The following is a 19652-nucleotide window of genomic DNA, read 5'->3' on the forward strand; positions in this document are numbered from 1 at the left end:
TATTCTGACTAGTGGGCTGTTTTCATCATTTGAAAGAAATTCAGCTAACCCTAACCCTGAGAACTGGGTTTTCTGAGTGGCAGGTTGTCTGAATAATGGGTGTGATTCTGCAAAGGGTCTGCTAATCAGAAGACCCGCTACTGATGTTAATCAGAAGACCCGCTACTGATGTTAATCAGAAGACCCGCTACTGAGTAGCGGGCCTTCTGATTAACGGGTTTGAATTTCTGATTAGCGGGTCCTCTGGTTAGGGGGTCATTTTAAATGAAAACAAGCCGGGCATTATATCTGATATGATAGGACATCATAAAAAAGTATCATTTTACTATAGTCTGTCCACATACATGTAGTAGTACAAAGTAAATATACCTCGGAAACTGGAGGTATGAGAATAATTATTTCAGTGCAATGCTTCTTTGGTGCGGCAACTGCTGCGCGATTTGTGCACCACGCTCTTTACGCGTCGCGACGTGCTCGCGTGTGACGCAACGCATCAACCCCCGATGCCACAGATTTGGTTTGTACTTCTAAGTGGACAGACTGTAAGACATGTCATGGACAGTATGTTTAAAATAGAAAGAATTAGTCTAAAATGTTGTCCATGTAGCATCGTGATATTTGCCTTGACTGCTGAACAACGAACCACAACCACAGAAATTTCTGTACTTTCCAATGCAAAAAGATGACTTTTTTGCCCGGGAGGGCCACTCAAATATGACAGTGTACGCATGCGTGACCAAATTTTTTTCAAACACCCCCTAAACGAGTTTTTACCCTACCAGCAAATTTAGCCCCATAATAAGGTAATTTAGTGTAGAATTTACCCCTAATGAGTTTTTAGCTGGTGAAAATGCAACAAATGTACCCTTTTGGACTAATAATTTACCAAAAATTTGAAAAGGTACCCTAAACAAGTTGTCCAGTTTCAGAAAACTACCCTTATTCTTGAAAATCACTGTTTTTTAGACCCTAAACGCGTCACGCGCGTAACTTGCCGTGCCTAAAAAAACACCCCCTTTTACTTGTTTTTTTGGTCACGCATGCGTACAGACCATTTATGTGAGTGATCCCCCCGGGCTTTTTTGTTGAAGTATGATAGTTGAAGTAACTAAAACACACATTAGATTTGGAATTAAGTCATTTTGAAATTTTGACCCATGTGTCACACTTTTTGTGCCCCAACTTCATGGAGTTAGCCACATACAGTAAGCCAAAAAATTAAGGTACCAGTTATATTCACCCCATGTATATACTAAACAAAGACAGATATATAATAATTGGAACCAGCCACCAATAGCTGCATATTTTAGCTCAATTTAAGACCTCATTTGTTGAAATTGTTCAAGAAATAGAGACACGACGATCCAAAAACCCAAGGAAGATGTCAATTTAAAAGTTGCAGTTTGCTACATTGCATGCCCTATTGATTTGTACACAGAGCGTCATGAACAGGAAAACTAGCGCCGTGCTTCCATTGATTAGTACTAGCGTAACGGGTATGCTTTCATTGATTAGAACACAAAAGTGCAACTTTTGATTTCGCTTTCTTCATTAGGTTTTAGGTCACCGCTTCTTTGATCCTCAACCATTGTCAACAAATAAGGTCTTAAATCAGAGCTAAAAAGTACAGGTATTGACTGTTTGTATTAAATTTGACATATTTGTCTTTATTTAGGATATACAGGGGTGAACACAACTGGTACCTTAATTTTTTGGCTTACTGTATATTCAACGGTCAATTATGAATCTTGTCGACATGTACATAATCTAATCATTTATTCAATTAATGTTTTTTTTTTTTGTTTGTTTTAATTTTAGGAGGGGAAGCAGCCGGCGGAGAACAAGGGGCTCGAAGCAGTATTATATACCTTGCCTGATCAGGTGACAGAGGGTGTTTTGCCCGCAGGCACATGTGAGACAATTCCACAAAATGAGGTAAATTATTTATTTTTTATATGAAAGTCTAAAAAAATTAGGCCTTCTTATGAGGTTAACAGAGGAAGAGGAAGGAAAGGGCAAAGATAAATACCCAGCTGCAAGTAGTTCTTACCAAAAAAACCATTTGGTAATTCTGCTGTACGGGAAGTCTTAGCTGCGATTGACACACCATGTCCCAGCGAGTCAGGTATGCAACGAAAGGCGAATGAGATCAGTAATGTATTCCACACTCAGATGTGGCCTTCAACAATAGCTAACAATCACCCTAAAGGCAGAATGTTCTCACAACCATGGACGCAAGCCTGGGTGTCCTGTTTTGTGAATGAGCCAGGCATGGGAAATAATTATATCCATTGGATTTCAAACACAAAGAAAATTGTTGCAGTCCACTCTATGAGCATAGATGTTATTGACAGGACTTCTTGTGACAGCCAACACTATCTTAAGCGCAGAAAACACATCCAATTGTCATCAGGGTCAAGTTCTATGGGGTCATAGCGTAGCTTGGCCTTGGTGGCTGCTTTCAAACCCTGGGATCCTACTGGTAGATATATAACCATAACTGTCTCTCATCGCCTATCTGTGTGATTATAGAATAATGGGATGAAATGTAAAGTTTTTTTTAAAAAGCTCAGTGATTTAAAGTCACAGGCCTCAGCACGCTTTACACTGAATTTGCTGACCACTGTGGCCCAAAACACACAATATAAACTATTTGGCAAGAATCAGGGACTTCCAGCTAGGCCTATACATACCACAATAAACCATCACAGCCAGGATGAGCTCCCAGAGTACTTGTATGGGTAACCAAGACAATAAGCAGTAAGTTCTTTGTCCAGGGGAATTTCAAGCTAACTCAATTATATCACAAGAACAAACATGGACTGCGCCTGGGCTCAAACACCAGAGTCTAATGCTTGACCGATTGAGCTAATTTGACTGCTTAAGGGACCGTTCACAAACACTTGTTAGAGGGGGCCTGATGTAAAATAGGGGGCCTTAAAGGTTTTGACCCTCCTGAGGGGACATGCAAAAATTGACCACAAATTTTCCTGGGAAAATTGAGTTTATATGCTTTTCTATGGGGTTACCCATAATTATCTGGTCAAAAAGGGGGCCCTAAAATTTGTGAGATCTGAATTTTTTTTTTTGCGATGAAATGTTTTTTGCATCAGCCCCCCCCCAACAAGTGTTTGTGAATGGTCCCTAAATCTGAAATGTTCCTGGCTTTATATTCTCCTTTGATATCTATTTGAAATCCTATTTCATTAATACAACCATCACTGATCTTGACCCCCTTACCTGTATGCATCCATATGTATACAGTTCCTGGCTTTGTATCCTCCTTGGGCATCCTTTTGGAATCCTATTTCATTGTACAATGTATATCAATGCCATGTACGGTACAGCGAGCCTGGAAAAATAAAATTACACAATTACACACTTAAAAAATATGATCTTCAGGATTTGTATTTAACTCTATCAACTCATCAAGGTGTTGGCCAAAGACCCATCCACTGCCTTTTCGACGGGCCATCTCAAAAGCAGACGGATGGAAAACCTTAACCTGTCTTATGGACAGGCAATTTTAGTTGCAAGAATAGTTGCCAGGTCAACTGGTTCACGCTTATCGGTACCGGTATTCGGAAACTGAATCAAAATGATCACAACACAAAGTCAATGGGTTGTTAACAGGTGGGCAAATCAAGCATGAACCAGTAACTACTTAGACAACAAATAGTACAATATCTTTTTTAAATGTCTATAAAACAGCAATTTCTGATGCATTATTGCAGTTGGAGTGTATTATAACAGTTCGCCATTTGATATTTTGCAACATATGACTGATTGTAATTTGACATGCTGTGGCGCACTCACTGGATGCCTAAATCCCAGGCTGGGTCTGTGGACGGGCAGTTTTTGGATCCCGCTAACACCCTGCCTCTTGACCAGTGCCCCGATTGCACTAGTTGTTTAGTGTTTTGTTCACAACTAGATTGCTAGGATTTCACCTCGCCTGGATATTCGTAAATAATTTTGTTATTCAAGTACCGGTAGTAAATAACGAGGGGTCAGTGACACAAAGACATAACTCCATTCTGAGAAAAACAAGTTTAAAGTTAATGGTCCACATTCAATGACTTATGTAGTTAAGTCTATGTTTCAATGGCCATTGATTTTAATGGGGTGCTAAATGGAATTACAAGGCGATTCTCGAACCACGAGTCTCACCTGCTTTCGCGACTGCCTGCTTTCGCGATTACCTTTGGTAGAAGTAAATAAACCTGCAACAACCCATGGTGATTTGCCTGTTCAATTTGAGCTTGATTGGACCAATATTGAAATTTGACCTTTGACACCTGGCTGATGGTGATTCAGGCCTTGCGGTCTAGAATTTAAAGGAGAGTGGTTAATCACTCGCTAGCATGATGCTAGGTGAGTGGTCGAATTTTCACAAATACCATTTATGTAGGTGGGCAATTCCAAGCAAAAGTGGACATGACTCAAAAAAAATAAAATTGCCTCTATGTATTTCTTTTAACTTTCATATTATTCCAAACAGATGCAATGTTCAAGTTCTAAACTTTTTCTGCATTTTTCTAACATTTTGTTCAAAAAAATAATTTCTTCGGAGAGTGTAATTTTAGTGGAAAAATCCTGTTCAACTTATATATTTTCTAAGTGGGCCTATTTTATTAAACAGGGGCACTTTTCTTTTTAATTTAATACATTTTATATCTATGAAATATGGTCTTCAAGAAATATCCATCACATTTTAAATAACCCCCGCTAATTTTTTCCTTTCATTGTGTTTTCATAACAATATGGTGTAGCACAAGTTACCGAGAGATGCATTTTTTAATATATTTACAAAATGTTGGCAATTTAATTGATGCCACTTATTATTTTCCTTCTACTAGTAGTACCTTGAATAAAAATAAGAAATTGAAATACAAAACACTATCCATCACATAATAATGACCCCTAAAAAACTGTAGCACAAGTTACCAGTAGCACGAGTTACCGATGTAGCACGAGTTACCATAGCCCACTTTCCAGCAAAGGTAATGCAAAATACCACTTGGCAGCAATAGAGGTATCTCCCAACTGCATGAATATTTATGTAACCATGGTAACAACTTTCTAGCAGTAGTGTAGCCAGTGAGGGGGGGGGGGGCAGGTGGGGGCAGACTTTCCTCTGGCAAACTAGAATTAATTAAGGTGGCACTCACTCATAAGTGTGTAAATGACAATGTTTTGTAAATACAAATGATATGCAATATGCAAATAAGCTCATTAATATTCATAAAATGCATATAACATGACAAACAGCAGGTCACAATATCCAATCACCAAACCAAGTTGATTGGTTATTAATGCATGTAAGCTGCAGAGTGGATTAATGAAAATGTAGGCAAAATATGCATATAAGCTCATTAATATTCATGCAAATAACAACACAAACTATACAGCACATCAATAAAGTGATTTTTTAGCATGTGCTCTGCTCAGTAGCACGAGTTACTGTTTTTGCAGCTGTCCCATACGCATAAAAGTTGATATATTCATTTAGCAATACTATGAGGATCTAGCCTTAAATGTTGGGTATTAAAATACAAAAATACAGATTCCCAGGGCTGGAAAAAATGAAATTTCCCTGGAAGATGATCAAAATTTCCCTTCAAAAAGACAAATTTCCCTCCAAATTCTTATGTATTTCTTTGTTTATGGACCTTAACTTCCCTCCAAACTTCATAATTTCCCAGGAAGGAGCTTCCCACTTTCCACATTTTTTCCAGGCCTGCAGATTCCAATCAAATGATTTTAAAAAGCTGGAGCACAAAGTATGTAAAAGGACGCCATAAAGTGTAGCACGAGTTACCGTGGAATTGCACAGGTATAATCAAGTAAAGCTTTGGTCTTGAAACGGTATTTATGAAGTTATGATGAAATGCGCGTGAGTCACGCTAAAATTTGTGACTTTCTCTGCTTGGAGAGGGCACAGAAACGATTAAATGCTGAATTGGCTGATTCAACTGCTGATTTTGGGAGATTCGCAGCGAGTGACAGTGTCTATGGCGAGTTGAAAATCGCTCGCTAGAAATCGAGTTAGGGCGAGCGGTGGCGAGCGAGAGCAATCGCTCGCCTCAAACGGCAAGGCCTGGTGACTGTACCCACCAAGTCTCATGCCCATCCAAAGATGTTTTACTTTAGTAAAACCTAGATAAGCTGATGCCTATACTGATGCACGGCAGTGAACGTAACCGTTCCGGCTGAAATCCAGAAATGACGTCATTTGTTCTGGTGCTGCCACTTCCGGGTAACGCGGGAGAAGAACATGCCTTTTGCAAACAAAATGGCCGACTCGTCCCGGCCCCTTTCCAGCGAAAATACAGCTTATTTAGCCAATGTGAACATGGGTCATCGCCAGAAATATTTTCCTATGCATATTGGACTAACACCTCAGCTATATGGTATTTCACGATATAACAGTAATAAAAAGAAAACTGCAAACGTTCGTTCGTCGGATGTTTGACGAAGTGACCAGCTCTAATGACGTCATGATGTAAACAACGTCCGGGTCGTTAGGTAAACCCAAATATGGAAACCTCCAAACCTATGCAAATTAGGTGTTCGACGAATCAAAATACGATCAGCCCACCTCCAAACTTATGCAAATGAGTTCAGGCGGTTACGTAAATATGTAAACTAATGCGACTCTTGTGTATACCGACCTCTGTGTGCCCATCCGACAGTTTGACCTCTGATGACCCTAGTGACCCCAAAATGACCTTCCCAAAGTTTGGCTCTAAATGTTGACTGTACCCATCAAGTTTCATGCCCATACAAAAGTTTTTAGTAATTTCACCTCAAATGACCCCTGAGTGACCTCTGACCTTGAAATGACCTTCCAAATATGCTCTGTTTCATGCCCATGTGAAAGTTATCAGTAATTTGACCTCTGATGACCCATTGATGACCTCAGATGACATTGAAATGACCTTCTTAAAATTTGACTCTAAATATTGACTGTAGCCACCAAGTTTAATGCCCATACAACAATTTTTAGTAATTTAACCTCAGATGACCTCTGGGTGATCCTCGCTAACCCCAAAATGACCACCCAAAAATTAAGCTCTAAATGTTGACTGTGCCCACCAAGTTTCATGCCCATACAACAGTTTTTAATAATTTGACCTCAGATGACCCTGGCGACCCCTGGGTGACCCTGAACTGACCTTAAAAATATTTGGTTCTAAATGCTGACTGCATCCACCAAGTTTCATGCCCATACAACAGTTTTTAGTAATTTGACCTCAGATGACCCCTGGATGACCTTCCAAAAATTTGGCTCCAAATTTTGACTGTGCCCACTGAGTTTCATGCCCATTTAACAGTGTTTAGTAATTTGACCTCAGATGACCCCTGGGTGACCTTGGATGACCCCAAATGACCGTCCAAAATTTGGCTCCAAATTTTGACTGTGCCCACTAAGTTTCATGCCCATTTAACAGTTTTTAGTAATTTGAACTCAGATGACCCCTGACCTCGAATGACCCTGCAATGACCTTCCGAAAATGTGGCTGTAAATGTTGACTAACTAGTCTGTACCCACCAAGTTTCATGCCCGTACAACAGTTTTTAGTAATTTGACCTCAGATGACCCCTGGGTGACCTAGAATGACCCTGAAATGACCTTCCAAAAATTTGACTCTAAATGTTGACTGAACTCACCAAGTTTTGTGCCCATACGACAGTTTTTAGTAATTTGACCTCAGATGACCCCTGGATGACCTCGGGTGACCTTGAACCACTAACCAATACAAACTTGTTCAATCTGGGGTCAAGATGCACCCACCCATCAAGATTGAAGAATGTGCAACCCCTAGTCTCAGAGAAAATAGGTTTTTGCATGTTATACATAAATTATGCAAATTAGGTACTTAATTACCATACATGTATAAATCGAATCAGGTCTTGATCATTAGGTCATGCCATCCCCTACCAAGTTTCATCATCATAGCGCATATAGGGTTCTTCTTGCGGATCCCAGATACAACTCTCCTAAGGCGGATTTCTCCAGATTTCCAGCCATATTTGTAGAAGCATTCTGCATAAATTATGCAGATTAGAAAAACTAAAAAACTAAATGCGCATACTTTTTGTCGAGGTGATCAGCAGGCGTGTATCATTCCTGCAACCATGCGCCTGACAGATCTTGAGATAGTCTGTCCACAAACTCCGCTATCAATTTACGCTGATTTTCGCATAAAATATGCAAATTAGCTAGGGGCATTTCCACGGTAACACGCGTTACACTTTAGTGCATCCATCTTTGTTTTGCAGTCTCTAGTTAAAATAGTATTTTGAATTTTGTATCCATCTTTTGTATTTTAACACCTACCACCTAAGGCTTAATTCTCATGTTCACACAAAGGTGAAAGATCAACTCATGTGAATGAGGTAGTACTGCGAATGTCGGTAACACGCATTACGCTCGGTGGGCAAGCAAAAAAACCACAAACTTATTCTCAACTTTGTCCTCAAACTAACAAGTCTGCAAAAAAATTCTTTTTACTGTAATCAAGTATTGTGCTGAGGTTTATTATAATTTATTTATAACAACAGTGCAGGTTAAACTTTTTTAGTAAATAGTAAAAGAGTCGGTAACACGCATTACGGTAACACGCATTACACTTTGTCCGGCCAAATAAGACCAACATAATAATACATTTTTCAACATTTCCAAACATTGATGATACACTACTTCAGTTGTAAAGTAAAAACATGCTGAAATTATTAACCAATCCCAGTTAACATCATTTCAGTTGATAAAAACAGTATAGTTTAGACCCAATACCAACTTTTCTTTCTTACAACAAGTTACAGGTCATGAAATTTGTAGTGTCCCCAATTATTTACTACCACTGGTTCCCCAAGTTCCCTGATTATCTTCTCCCTACAATAAAATGTGATGTCTTTTTCACTTGGGCAGTTCCAATTCTTTCCAGTACTATGCATTACTGAAATTAAAAAGTCATCTTCATCCCCTTCTTCCAACACTTCACCAGCAGGGAAATATGCTCCATCATATTCAACAAGAAACCAGCTTCCGACATATATTTTGTCATGATTTACACTAGTGTTAGATTGTCTCAAGGTATCTTTCTGTGACTCATCAGTTGAGCAATCTGGTACATCTTCTGGAAGAGGCTCCACCCCATCAATACTCTCCATATCTACATCATCAACATCGTCATCTTGGTCTGCGGCTTCTGTGGTGATGGATGCCACTGCTAGTTTGCTATCCACAGTCTCTATGAAATGCATGCCCTCAACATAAAAGCATAGTTGGCAGTGGTGATACAAATCCACCCTTTTTATTTCAAACCCACCCTTTTTATTTTATACCCTTTATACCAAAACTCCGAAACCCGCCTTTTCTAAACATGATTACTGATCATAGATAAGTGGTTATGGTGGTCCAGGAGGTGCAGATTTGCATCCAAAGAGAATTACATAAATTTTAAATGGCCAAACAGAATGGGATTTCAATATTTTTTTTGTTTCATTTAGTGTCATTCAATTGGAAATTACAGTAAGCTTTGAAATTGCAATAGTTGATTTCTAAACCCACCCTTTTTATCAGCGACCACACTTATATTTTGGACAAGCATTTTAACCAGACATTTTTCAAACTCACCATTTTAAGCATTTTGTTGACCCTTCAAACCCACCCTTTCTAAAGCATGGGTTACCAACAGTGAAAAGGATGTTAATGCACTGTAACACTGTCCTCAATTCAAATTACAATGGCAAAAGCGGGCTTTACAGTCATTATTAGCATTGTATAGAATATGGTAACGCGCGTTTCAGTGGTAACACGCATTACAAGTAACACGCGTTTCAGTTTTTGACAGCGCGCTGTGAAGTAGTGGATAGGAATTTATCGCATTGTGCATGGCTTTTACATAAGGCCTTACTAGGAGAAGGAAAATTCTAAGTGGTATCAATGGAAACCATATATTAAGCAAAATAAATTAATAATAGTCTGTTTCGGTAACACGCGTTACATGAGGCTGTGAATTACCTTCAATCATGTACTGACACAAGTGTATGATGGGTTATATTAACATTTTACTTCTGGATTCTCAAAGACCAATTGCCATACTTATTTAATCCAAACATATTTTAAAATTAGATGGAATCTAATACTTTTTTTACAGCCAATTGCTAAAATCATAAAAAGCGCAACATTTTTTCCTTTAAAGCGCACAATAAGTAAAAACACTTTTTTTTCAAAGTAAACAATAACCAAATGGCTTGAAATTTTTTTCCTGAATACTTGCATGTATTTAGAGTGACTTAAGCAGAAAAAATCATTCCTTGAAGCAATTTCATTTTTTTTGAGATCTGTCCACCATTTCATGGAAATGCCCCTAGATGTTAATTTGCATATTTTTCACCGAAAACATATGGTTACGGAGCAAACTTGGATGTCCTTCCTCCCACCAAGTAGCCTCCCCGTAGGTCTTACGGTTACCCAGATACAGCTCGGACAGACACACACATCCCACACCCACCCCCACACACAGATTACTAAGTCCCATCCTGAACAAAGTTCAAGCGAGACAACGTCTTTGTGTTACTGACCCCTGGAATTATGATCTGATCATTCATGCTTGTCAAATGAATTACTGAATGTATGTGATAATGTGAATGCTTGTGGGTGCTGACTGTGGCATACACCTTGTGTACCCGTACCCAAGCATCCTTTTGTCCATGTCCAATGAAAATCTATCACATGTGCAAACAGCAACCCAATATATGCATTGACCATTTTAGGTCAATGACTTTAAATGACCCCTAGATTACCTTTGAACCCACATCTGCTGGGGTCACATGTGTATGCCTACACAAGCACCCTTGTTTCCAAGTGCCATGAGAATCCACCATGTGCAGTAAGTGGAAACAGCACTTATTACGCATATAATTTTCATATTGACCATTGTGGGTCAATGACCTCAAATGACCCCTAGATGACCTTTGACTTGACATCTGTTGGGATGTGGGTCACTACCAAGCATCGTTGTGTCCAAGTCCCATGAAAATCCAACACAATTATGCATTGACAATTTTGGGTTAATGACCTTAAATGACCCCTAGATAACCTTTGAGTGACCCCAGCCGGTATCCACTACGATAAAATACCTGGCTGTCGTCTATCATAGATAGAGGATAGTAAAAATAAATAATCCTATCGTTTATTCTCATTCTTAGTCAGTTGAATATTATTTCAATAACTGTAATCTATTTTTTAAGCAAAAATTAAATTATAAAAACTCCCCTTTCTCTAAAATGAATGAAACTTATTTACATTTACAACTTTTTTTCTTTTTTTGCGCGTACTACGGTACTACTATAGTGGGAATTCCAATTGAATGAATGCAGCTTTCAATAGCGTGATTTAATTTTTTATGCGTACACTGCGCGATGTACGCCAGCGCAGCGACTGTGCATGAGTAACACGGAAGTGAACCCATATAACCATGCCAACGCACTCGTGATTGGATAGCATTGTTTCCAAGGTCGTATGCGTTAAGCGTTGTAGTTTGAAATCGCAATATACGATCATCAAGGTTGGATCGAGTGCAGCTGTTAAAAGCTGCGTTCATTCAATTGGAATTCTTACTGTAGCGTGTGTATTCCGCAATGCATCTACGCATACAGCGCGATATTTGATACACGCATTCGCACACCTCTACGATCGTGTTACGCGCTATCAACACTCATGATGATGTGGGGTCGTCTACCGCCTGAGTGATAGACGGCACCCAAAATCATGTGATTGTCCAATCAGATTACATGTCTACGAACTAGACCACTCCCACTGACTAAGAATAGAGAATATTTCGAACAATTTATGGCCCATGCCACTTGGGCACTTGTAGGCCTACTGACATGACTGAATACTTTTACTAACTGTTGTATCACTGATCGCGTGGTGTCAGCATCAGCGGCTCGAGTGTAAACTGTCCCTTAGATTTGCGTACCGTATCGTAGTGAGTGATTGGTTTTATATAGTCATGATAGTGCATTCATTCATGCATTTCAAAGCAAAGGTTTATTGTGCAATGTGCATTCAAATTCTTAGTTAATACTCTTGAGGAAAACATGACATGTTGTTTCACTTTCCAAAATGTACATGCACTGTTCGAAATGTTAAAAATAACAACAGTAGCATGATATGGTCATGCAATTGAATTGTCAATCATTCAAGGTCTACTCCTGTTACTGCACTACCGTACTACATGATGTTTATGCATGTATATGGTAATTCATGATATGCTGCCAAATTCGGCACCGAACTCGTTATTGCGATAGTACCGTACTACATAAAATTTGATTTATACGAGCGATAAAACTGTTATCCATCAAAATGTATCCATTATTTTGAAAATTATTTGTGTATAAAAGTCAAGTGAACAAACAGAACATGATAAATAAATATTATGGGGAAAAAAGCATGAAAAAATTGAAAGTAAGCTTACCTTGAATCGATCATGCCGGGCGATCATGATTCACTACATGATTTGCTGGGCAGAGTTGATGTTGTCCTGAGTAATAAGCGTCAAAATATGGTTTTCCAGACAGCAAAAGAGCAAATAAATGTGATGTATAACCTCGAAATCTGCATTATGCTGTATTTTCATCACGCATCACGAAGGTCATGCTAAATTGATGTTGTGCCGCTGTGCATGAGTGAGTGTTGCCCGTGCAATAATTTGGTGGTGTTGCCACAGTTGCCACACTTCACTTTGTCGCTGAGTTTTATTCTGTTAAATCATTATCACGCCATGATTTAACATCAGGACAATGAACAAAAATGTTAATAACAACCCAGTGATGAATGGAATGATCGTTGCAGCTCAGTTGCTGGTAGAACCTCTTTGGGATGCGCCTCTCTATGAAACCCATCCTTGTTTTGTTGATAACGCGACCGAAGGAGGAGTTTTCTTCAAAGGAAGCGCGGATTACATATGCATCATTCAAGTGACAGCATCGCAAGGAACTTTCGCTGAGCTACAAATACACGGGTATAATGATTCTACGGAACCGACATTCCTTTATATTGAACGAAATGGAGACTTTGAAGACTGTAAGAATAAGTATGTAGTAATCAATGTTCAACCAGAAACATGTAACTCAACTTTCTTTGAGTCAAGTTTCAGAGTTAATTTGCAAGGTGATACAAGTGTTTATATAGGTGAATTACGTGACAATGATACGTTATTAGGATGCCCTGAAGAGGAGAATAATGTCGAGATAGATCACCATGGTAACAGAGTAAGTAAAAATCATTGTAGCAATGTTAAAGGGTACAATATCAAAGTAACGTGTGATCCACAATTTATCCGCAACTGTAAGCTTACGTTTCCCCCAAATTGTGCAGCCTATCTTGGTACCCGCAGAGAAGTAGTGTATGAAGATTGCGCATATGGTCAAAACAACACTGCTGTGATCCTCCACCCACTTTACACAACTCATCTAGATTTATCAGGAAATAACATTGTGCAAGTGTCTGGCAACCATTTTGAAGACATTAAATATTTAGAGGTATTAAATTTGGCATCTAATCAGATATCGGAACTGGGGGTAGAATTATTCCAAGGTTTATACAACCTCAAAATGATGCAGCTTGAGCACAATTTGTTAAGCTCAGTACCTCATGAAATATTTAAAGATTTGGCAAATTTGGAAAGCTTAGACCTGTATGAAAATCAAATATCACAACTGGACACACTGGTGTTTCAAGGTTTGAATAATCTCAAAACACTCAAGCTTAATTATAATTTATTGACTAAGTTACCTGATGGGATATTTCAAGATTTGATAAAGTTGGAAATACTATACCTCTATTCAAATCAGATATCAGCTCTGGATGTTGGAGTGTTCCAAGCTTTGAACAATCTCAAAACACTCTGGCTTTCTGATAATTTATTGGGTAAACTACCTGATGGGATATTTCAAGATTTGATAAAGTTGGAAATACTATACCTCTATTCAAATCAGATATCAGCTCTGGATGTTGGAGTGTTTCAAGATTTGAACAATCTCAAAACACTCGTGCTTCAGAATAATTTATTGAGTAAATTACCTGGTGGGATATGTCAAGATATGATAATGTTAGAGGTTTTATACCTTAGTAAAAATCAGATATCAGATCTGGATGTAGGGACGTTCCAAGCTTTGAACAATCTCAAAACACTCTGGCTTTCTGAAAATATATTGAGTAAACTACCTGATGGGATATTTCAAGATTTGATAAAGTTGGAAAGACTATACCTTCATTCAAATCGGATATCAGATCTGGATGTAGGAGTGTTTCAAGGTTTGAACAATCTCAAAACACTCGCGCTTTCTGATAATGCATTGAGTAAATTACCTGATGGGATATTTCAAGATTTGATAACGTTGGAAAGTCTACGCCTTGATGGTAATCTTATATCAGATCTGGATGTAGGAGTGTTTCAAGGTTTGAACAATCTCAAAATACTCGCGCTTTCTGATAATGCATTGAGTAAATTACCTGATGGGATATTTCAAGATTTGATAACGTTGGAAAGTCTACGCCTTGATGGTAATCTTATATCAGATCTGGATATAGGAGCGTTCCAAGGTTTGAACAATCTCAAAGCACTCCAGCTTAATGGAAATTTATTGATTAAATTACCTGATAGAATGTTTCAGTATTTGAAAATGTTGGAGGTTCTATACCTTCATATAAATCTGATATCTGATCTGGATGAAGGAGTGTTCCAAGGTTTGAATAATCTCAAAAGACTATGGCTTTATGATAATTTATTGAGTAAATTACCTGATGGAATATTTCAAGATTTGATAACGTTGGAGCAGTTATACCTTCATTTAAATAAGATATCAGATCTGGTTGTAGGAGTGTTTCAAGATTTGAACAATCTCAAAACACTTGTGCTTGAGAATAATTTATTAAGTAAATTACCTGATGGGATGTGTCATGATATGATAATGTTGGAGGTTCTATACCTTAGTAAAAATCAGATATCAGATCTGGATGTAGGAGCGTTCCAAGCTTTGAACAATCTCAAAACACTCTGGCTTTCTGATAATTTATTGGGTAAACTACCTGATGGTATATTTCAAGATTTGATAAAGTTGGAAAGACTAAACCTTCATTCAAATCAGATATCAGATCTGGGTGTAGGAGTGTTTCAAGGTTTGAACAATCTCAAGACACTCGCGCTTTATGATAATTTATTGACTAAATTACCTGATGGGATATTTCAAGATTTGATAACGTTGGAGGTTTTAAACCTTGATATAAATCAGATATCAGATCTGGATGTAGGAATGTTCCAAGCTTTGAACAATCTCAAAACACTCAAGCTGTCCGGATTGAGTAAATTAGATGATGGGATGTTTCAGGATTTAATAACGTTGGAGGTTCTAAACCTTTATACAAATCATATATCAGATCTGGATGTAGGAGTGTTTCATGGTTTGAACAATCTCAAAACACTCACGCTTTATGATAATTTATTGACTAAATTACCTGATGGGATATTTCAAGAATTGATAACGTTGGAAAGTCTACGCCTTGATGGTAATCTTATATCAGATCTGGATGTCGGAGTGTTCCAAGAATTGATAACGTTGGAAAGTCTACGCCTTGATGGTAATCTTATATCAGATCTGGATGTCGGAGTGTTCCAAGCTTTGGATAGTCTCAAAACACTCTGGCTTTCTGATAATTTGTTGAGTAAATTACCTGATAGGATATTTCAGGATTTGATAACGTTGGAGGGTCTATACCTTCATACAAATCAGATATCAGATCTGGATGTAGGAGTGTTCCAAGGTTTGAACAATCTCACACTACTGTGGCTTAATGGAAATTTTTTGAGTATATTACCTAATGGGATACTTAAAGATATGAACAATTTGGAAGAATTGAACCTTAATGGAAATCTGATATCAGATTTGGATGTAAAAATGATCCAAAACTTGACAAGTCTAAAAAAACTGTTGATTAATGACAATTTCTTGAGTACATTACCTGATAAAATATTTCAAGATTTGGTCAATTTGGAAGAACTGAACCTTAATGGAAATCAGATATCAGATTTGGATATAAAAATGACTCAAAATTTGACAAGTCTAAAAAAACTGTTGATTAATGACAATTTCTTGAGTACATTACCTGTTGAAATATTTCAAGATTTGGTCAATTTGGAAGAACTGAGCCTTATTGGAAATCAGATATCAAATTTGGATGTTAAAATGTTTGAAAGTATAAGCAATCTTAGAATATTCTTGATTTCCGGAAATTACTTAAGCGATTTACCTGACGGGATATTTCACAGTTTGGTAAATTTGGAAGAATTGGACCTGGGTGGAAATCGAATATCAAATTTGGATGTAAAAATGTTTCAAAATGTGAGCAATCTTAGAATATTCTTGATTTCCGGAAATTACTTAAGCGATTTACCTGACGGGATATTTCACAGTTTGGTAAATTTGGAAGAATTGGACCTTGGTGGGAATCAAATATCAGATCTGGAAGTAAAAATGATTCAGGGTTTGAAAAATCTCAAAAAGCTCTGGCTTTACGACAATTTATTGAGTATATTACCAGTTGAGATATATTTGATTAAATTAAATCTTAATATACTGCACCTTGATGGAAATCAAATATCAGAACTTGACTTAAATTTAAAAAGTTTGAAAAATCTTCAAATACTCTCGCTTTCCAATAATTTGTTGAGTGTATTGCCTGACGGCATATTTCACGATTTTATACATTTGAAAAACCTCTACCTCGACGGAAATAAACTATTTAATCTGGTGAAAGTTTTCCACGGTATGAAAAATCTCAAAATACTTTCACTTCAACACATTGGCTTGAGTTCAATACCTGATGGAATATTTCTAGATTTATTTAATTTGGAAATACTTCTCTTGAATAGAAATCAGTTGACTTTCTTACAGAAAGGATGTTTTAAAGAATTACACAATTTGAATTTACTATCATTGAGTGAAAATGAATTTACTAAATTCGATGTGGATTTATTCTCCTCTTTAAGGAGTCTGAGCATTCTGGAACTTAATGGTTGCAAGTTAACTGAATTCCCCGATGATATTCTAAAAAACGCGGTACATTTGAAAATACTCGATGTTCACTCTAATCAATTACGATCGTTTAACCAAAATGTGATGCAAGGTTTAAGAAAGTTAGAAATTCTCAATATATCACATAATGATCTGACACATTTAGATAGTGACATATTTAAACATACAGTCAAACTATTATTGGTTGACTTGTCAGCAAATACATTAACAGAAATGCCAAACATGCAGTACCTGATTCGTCTAAAGCTCTTAAATCTCGTAAACAACACGTTGACCAGAATAACTCGCGATTCGTTTTCTTCCCTGTCAAATAGATCAGAATTATTTGTTACTCAGCATGAAATATGTAATTGTTATGTCCCTACTCATATCAATTGTATTGCCGCAGGAAGTAGATCCCCATATCTTACATGTGATAGACTGCTTTCTGATAGAACATTGGTAGTAATAATGTGGCTCGTCGGTTTAAATGCACTTGGAGGAAATCTGTGTGTGCTAGTTGCCAGAAAGAAAATGACCCAGAAAAATGAAGTGAACGCAATATTGCTAAGCAATCTTGCCGCATCAGATTTCCTTATGGGAATCTATCTTATGATCATTGCTTCAGCAGATTTATATTTCGGTGATTATTTCCCAATGCAATCTGAAACTTGGAGATATGGCATTACCTGCAGAATTGCAGGAGCTTTATCAATAATATCCAGTGAAGCCTCTGTGTTCTTTGTGACATTGATAAGCATAGACAGGTTAATTGCTATCGGGTTTCCTTATACTACTCACAAATTAAGAAACAAATCTGCCACAATCGCTGTTATTTTGATATGGATCGTTTCAATTGCATTAGGCACTGTTCCATCCGCTTTGTCAGGAAATTTTTTTAAATTTTATGACAATTCACACGTTTGCATTGGACTACCACTAGCTTTAACCAAGATATATTTAACTGAAAACATTGAACCTAAAGAAGTCTCCATTTTTGTAAACATCCGTTGGAGGAAATATGACCAGGCCTCTTATAATACTGAGTTCAAGGGTCTGACTAATGGGCTCTTTTATTCAACTGCTGTTTTCTTAGGTCTTAACTGTGTATGTTACCTAGTAATACTTGGCTGTTACATTGGATTAGTGAGGGCTTATTACAAATCCGCTAAGCGATCTGGACGTTCTCTTGAAATGAAAGAACAGATCACGCTCACAAGCAAAGTATCAGCCATAGTTGCTACAGATTTCTTCTGTTGGTCGCCGATAATCTTACTCGGGATCTTGGTTCAAACCAGGGCGATTACTCTATCCCCATCTGTATTTGCATGGTGTGTTACATTTATTTTGCCCATTAATTCTGCCATTAACCCATATATATATACCATTGTTGACATATTTTCTGATTATAGAAAGAAACGAGCTGAAAAACGAAAATTGAAAAGAGATATTGAACAACAACAAAAACAGTTAATCCTAGCAAATACTTAATTGTTCAATCCTCCCACAAATTAAAGAATCTTGACAAAAATGATGAAGTCTAACTGAGATTCACAGTATCAGAATGGATACCTAATTGTCATAAATAAATAATAAATAAATAACACAAATAAGAAGGCAGATAAATAAATAAATAAATAAATAAATAAATAAATAAATAAATAAATAAATAATACATTAATTCCTATACGATTAAAGGAGGATAACGAATTAATCTGCAAGAAATTTTGGTGCATAAACATTATGTAGCCAGATGTTTCCAGTGGTATAAAATTCTCAACTTTTTTTAGAAAAAGTGGGGGGGGGGGATGAGGCTGTGGATCACGAAATGCCCTTTTAAACACGAATGATAAATCAATTCCAGGGGATGTTTAAAGGCATTCCCATAACCCAATGGGGTTTCTGACCTTGTATGTCTGGCTTTTGTACACGTGTGGTATAGTTGTCCATACCTTGCATTGAGATTGTGTGCAAATAGCTGGTGTTTTCATCCTTTTATTTAACATTCAAAACATCGAGACTTATGAATAAAATTAATGCAGAGGGACAATATGAATGTTTCCTGTAAGAAAGTCAAATATAAGTTATAAGTCTCAACTATTAGCTCGTTGGCTGCAGTTTTAAAATTACCATTTTGTGTGTGTGGCAATGGGGACGTTGCCTTTAAAATTAGGTTATATTGATCAAATTTCCCAATCATAGTGCATTGTAGGAATGCCTTTAAGCCTCCTCTGAATCAATTCTGTGCAATGCGCATTACGTAGACGAAAGATCCATATTTATCGGGAGAAGATGTACGGTATTCAGTGGTGGCATCAGGAATTTTTTCGGGAGGGCATGGGGAAGTGAATTTCAGGGGGGGGGGGCAAATCAACCGCAAAAAGTGGAAATTTATGTGATTTGGGATTTTTGCCTCAAAAGTGGGGGGAAACTGGGGTGAAAGAAAATATTTCCCCCTCCTCCCCCCCCCCCTAGCGCCGTATTTTGATATTTAATTTCTGTGCGGTCAGAAATTGGCCTCAATTACAGCCATAGCTGGGTCCCCGTCGGATATTTTCCACCTA

The 19652-nt window shown here is 37.5% G+C and overlaps 1 long non-coding RNA gene across 1 annotated transcript in view; it reads right to left on the minus strand.

The window, feature by feature from the left end:
• LOC140168981 (uncharacterized) overlaps positions 1-12803 on the minus strand; it is a 45979-nt gene extending 33176 nt beyond the window's left edge. The window contains exon 1 of the long non-coding RNA XR_011861305.1: positions 12492-12803. This is a non-coding gene — a long non-coding RNA (uncharacterized lncRNA). The remainder of the gene's footprint in view (positions 1-12491) is intronic.
• Between the last annotated feature and the right edge of the window lie 6849 nt (positions 12804-19652).

This window comes from Amphiura filiformis, chromosome 14, assembly GCF_039555335.1.
Source record: "Amphiura filiformis chromosome 14, Afil_fr2py, whole genome shotgun sequence".
In the NCBI taxonomy this organism is placed as follows: domain Eukaryota; kingdom Metazoa; phylum Echinodermata; class Ophiuroidea; order Amphilepidida; family Amphiuridae; genus Amphiura; species Amphiura filiformis.